At 37.3% G+C, this 5,000-nt stretch overlaps 1 protein-coding gene across 7 annotated transcripts in view; it reads left to right on the top strand.

Annotated features, from left to right (window-relative positions):
- The window catches only part of ZNF521 (zinc finger protein 521), a 280,467-nt gene that overhangs the window by 168,607 nt on the left and 106,860 nt on the right, over positions 1-5,000 (top strand). The window contains exon 5 of one of the 7 annotated variants that reach the window (XM_082355470.1): positions 1-5,000. This exon is cut by the window's left edge and continues 756 nt beyond it; it is cut by the window's right edge and continues 23,173 nt beyond it. The exons of the other annotated variants lie outside the window; for them this stretch is intronic. The gene's annotated coding sequence lies outside the window, so the exon portion shown is untranslated. 7 annotated transcript variants of the gene reach the window in all.

Here is a 5,000-nt window from a genome sequence, read left to right on the forward strand (position 1 = left end):
CCAATCCAAATGCTCGCTCTCTCCCCCACCTGCCCTCTCAAAATAAGCGGCAGCTCATTATTTATACTAGCTTGAGTCCTGGGTCCCCTTATGAGTAGAGACTAATGTTCGTGTGGAATGGAGTGATATAATGTGTAATGATTTTTTGATATGAATTTCCACTCCCTGGAGACAGAGGCAGCTTCACCACAGCCAGCTGACCAGGGTGGAAAGACAGAAAAAGCTAATATGTTCTCTCTGCAGTGGTTTCCGAGTTCTCCTCCTCGTGGGGGAACTGTCATAGACAAGTGTTAATCCCCAAAATGCCCTCTGATGTTTGCTTAGAAAATAATTGGTAATCTGATTTTCTTGTTTTCTGAAATTCTAGAGAGGTGTAGCATTTGGATTTTAAATGTATTGGCGCAATACTTGTGATGTCGTTTCGCAGAGAGAGAAACAAGTTGACGTGATCATACATAAACATAAAACAGAAAAATGAAATTTAAAAAAAAAATGTTAACTTTAGAGTTAATTCGTTTCCTGTAATTTCACCCTTTCAGAAAACATATCTTTTGCTACATAAAATGAAAGCGATGAATCTTTGATAGACTGTGAGAGTAATGGTATTATACAGAGGATTATCACTGAAGTAAGGAAATAAAGGAGAAATATCGAATTCGATTTAAAAATCGGCTTAATAATATGACAAAATATTTTCAGCGTTTGAAGTGGATGTCCTTATGTTAAAGAAATAGGCCTGTAAAATGGCTGATTTTTTTCTTAAATTTTCTTTCCTTTTTTCCTTAATGCTATTGCATAACTTCCTTTTATGTTTTTCCCCACTCCGGTTTATCTCGTTTCCTCCTCCTGCAGCTGATTTTTAATTATCCCCGTTCATACTAGTTAGTAAGCATGGATAATCTAAAACACTTTATACAGATGGTATTCATAAAACACCCACATACTGAAGCTACATTTATAGTTCCTCCAGCCCAGACTGAGAAGGACACTAGGAAAGCTTCCTCTAAGATGGTCAGGTAACAAGGAAACCTTTTCCCAGAGTTCACTCCTTAACAGAAAGAGACCTTGGATGGTTGGCCGCAAAGGAATTTAGCCAGGGATTGGAAGAGGCACGCTTGGGATGGAATGTGTGATGAGGAAAAGGTGTCCAGGTCAGAGGTGTTATGCATAGGTCAAATAACGTGTGAAAAGAATCAGGAATTGACTGCATACAGGTCTCCTTGGGGGCTCATCAAGCCAGCATCTACCCTCTGATTTTAACCTATGAGTTCCATCAGCCATGTAAATTAGCACAGGCCCACTAGCCCTGGGCCTGGAAGAAATCGAGCTGTGGGAATGTACATATTTTAATAAAAATTGAATATACATCCCACAGCATCACTCCAGGACTCACTCAGGTTTATCATTCTTGCTGGCATGTAGTGCATTATTGCTAAGTTAGTGGATCTGATAAATTTGGGAAAGAGCGTGGAATATTTTGTGACAAGATTTTTTGTAAAAACCTGTTTGCATACTTCAGCTACATGGTATAAAAAGCTGTAAGCCAACAGCACCGTGCGACTTCAGTTCCTTGGGAGTTTTATTCACACAACTTTAACAGGATGTCTGCTTAATAGTGGGGGACTTTCTATGTAAGAGTGTATATTGCATGCAGCATCCTTGAATAAGCTTCGTAGTTCATGTTCAAAATTTGGTTCCGATGACTGTGTAGCCCAGAAGAGATAACGGAAACTTGAGGGAAGATTGAGGAGTAAACGGGATACGCTGCTACTAAGAATGGAAATGGAAGTAAAGGAAGTCTCTTTCCGATTATATTTGAAATTTTGTTTAGCATGTCAGCTTCCTACACATTCTCTTTCCTGTCTTATCTACTCTGAAACGCATTTAGTCATGTCTATCACCCCAGTACCTGGGTGCTTAGGTACTAAAAAGTGCTTTGAGCGTGCAATTTGAAGACTGATAAATCAGGTCTGTTTAGCTCAGGGGAAAGGAAAGCTAAGTGGGGATTTAGTAGAAGGGAATAATATTCCTAAAAGGCAGTCAGTTTGATGCTAGTAAGCTTTTTGAAGTAGAAACTAATTTGAAAGCATAGAGGTCATGACTGAAATGGAGGACTGGACCAGACTATCACATTTTAGCAATTCGAAGGGAAGTTTCCTTAAACACAGTAAGTAGATGGAATATAGAATAGCTTGCCAAAGTCAGCAGTGGAAATAGGCTCAGGGAACTAAATGAATTTTTGGAAAGTAGGGACGACTGGGGTAGAGCCACGAGCAGCATTTTAGAAGCTAATCCTAGGAGGCATGACAAATGTATTTGTTGAGTGTCTGTTATAATTTCAGGCCTTAATGGGTATGTGGTTTTCCCCTCAAACTTTAAGTGTTCTAAAGTTTGAGTACACTAAAGGTAGTGTATCTACCTTATCCCTCTCTAAATTTGAATTTTAATAGCAAAAAGCATTAATAATTTTTCCCATTAAAACAAATAATGAATGCACCCTTCACTTTTACCTGGCCCCCTGCTCCTGGGTGGGGGGAGGGGAACTGTAGGAATCATATGATACAGTGTATATCAACTTTTGTGCTGCAGTACTTGAGGGAAAATGAAGAATATAACACTACTTATTACAGGGAGACAAATTATAGTTTTTGTTTCATGTGGAAAGTTTAAGGGTGGCAGCTTGACAGTAAATTCCATCAAAATCTACCCTGCCAGAATGCCAACATTGTTCTTCATTCATTTTAGCGTAAGGTTTAATTATTTGCTGATTTTTAATACCAGTCAGTCATCCTTAGCATCATTGAATTAACTCTGAACCCTATATCAGTAAAGAGCCTTATGTTGCCCCATTTTATTATAACAGTGCAATACAGATTAAAATTGCATCTGTTAAGATTATATCATATATTTAGATTTCAGGAGACAGAAACACAGTATTCTCCTGACTATAACGGTTGGAGCCAATAACCTGTAACCAATTGCATACTTTTTCTGTTGCAAAATCTGAACTATAAGGATTACGTTTTGGAAAAGATTATAAATCTGTCACCACTAATCTAATCTTTACAGTGGCTTTGTAACCAGTTAGAGACTAAAGATCATTTCTTCTCTTGCTCTGATTTTAATCATAACACATATTTGATATTTCAAAACTTTCTTTTGTTCCATCAGCACGTGCATTCTAAAGTGTACAACATTAATAAATAGAGGCGCATAATGAATGCGACTAATTGATTTTGGCAGTCAAAGACTGGCACTCTTTTTATACAATAGGGAATCCATTCAAAGAAGCTTAACTGCTATTGAGAACAAGTCTTCGATGCAGTAATGGTTTCTAATTTGGATTCTGTGTGAGGTGAGCAGAATGTAGTTATTCATAGCAGTTCACTACTCATTACTGTTATTTTTGGTGTTTCGTTTTGTTTGTAATACTCATTTATTGGATTCTCATTTCACTAAATAAAATTTTATGTTTCGGTGTATATATGAATTCTCCTGCACAGTTATGAATGCGATTTTTGTAAGTTGCCTGTTTGTCAGAACTAGAGATGTAGAACATGGACAAGGGGCCATAGCCAATCTCTCTCCCTGTTTTGGATCCAAGCCAGTTATATTTTCTTGCCCTTGACTTTCTAGTACTGGAATCAGACTGTCCCCCCCGACAAGTAGCCACTGAAAGCCACTGACTCAGAGACAAAACAAGTTTATTAATTTGTAAGCACAAATGCCAAAATACAGCTTCTGGTAGATGTTAGTGAAAAATTAATTCCTTGAAACTCCAGGGGAAAAATAGGCCTGCATTGTATAATCGGTCTTACCTTTAAGAATGTGAATGGCCTTCAAAACCAATTTTGCGTCCTTTATAAAATCTTTGAACACTAAATTATATTACCTGGCTGTGATTTAATAGTGGACACGAGATCAAATTGGGTGTCACTGAAGCATTAATCAACCCAAGTGTCATTACAGGTGGTTAACAACTCATGTGCTAAGCTTTGTCACTCGAAGCCGGAGAGAGTGTGAACCAACAGACTGATCACTTACTGTAGTCACAAGTGATTGAGAAAAGATAAAGAATGACCGTTGTTAAGGGCTTAATTACAAGGACTAAAATTTATATCAAAAATAACTTTTTGCTGTGCCGTCTGGCACCACTGAAGGGTGAAGATGTTGTGTTTGACTGCAATTAGGAAAAAGCTCTAATGGGAAGTCAGTCATTTCCAGGCACAGTGCAATTGATTTTCCACCAATCAGAATAGGGAATGAGATACTCTAAGTCTATTATTATTAAATTATTTATGAAGTCATATTAAATCTGGTCATTAGTTCTGGCATTTCAGGTTAGTGAAGATTTTCCAACACTGTGATGACAGGAGCTAGAAAGAGTATTTTGTGACTTGAGCATCAGATGTCACCTTTGGTTGGGGTGATTAAATGAGATAAGTGAGTTTTTCTTAAAAAAATCAAAACCACTTCTATTAACGTCTTCATCTTAATTAAAGCATTGCTAGTTCTACTGACTTTGAACTCCTGTGAGCTCTTTGAAACGGGAATATTCCTTATTGGGAAAGAGGATGCCCTAAATCAGTGTTTATTGTATAGTTAATGAAACAGTGAGTAGTGACATATTTTAAGTTTCTTTCATAAAAAGCCCTAATAAGATGCACAATTTATGATTGCAATCTAATTGACTCATACACACTGAGGGAATACAGTAAAGATTTATAAGGACTTTATTAGTAGATTGAGATTAACCTTTGGATCTCTTACTCAGTTTTTTAAAACTGCTAACCAGTTACCTTACACACAGCCTGTACCCTGGAAGCAGCTTTCAGATAATTGCTTTTCAAGAATCACACAAACTGTAGAGTCTAATTTAATTAAAATATGAGCAGTACCAATCTTACAATCTTAGACGAGTCCTTTGACGTCTCTGGTCCTCCTTGGGTGTCCTTATCTATAAAGTAAAGGGACTGGACTTAATAATTTTAAACTGATTT

Source organism: Balaenoptera borealis (assembly GCF_965194805.1).
Source record: "Balaenoptera borealis genome assembly, chromosome: 14".
NCBI classification, from domain to species: Eukaryota; Metazoa; Chordata; class Mammalia; order Artiodactyla; family Balaenopteridae; genus Balaenoptera; species Balaenoptera borealis.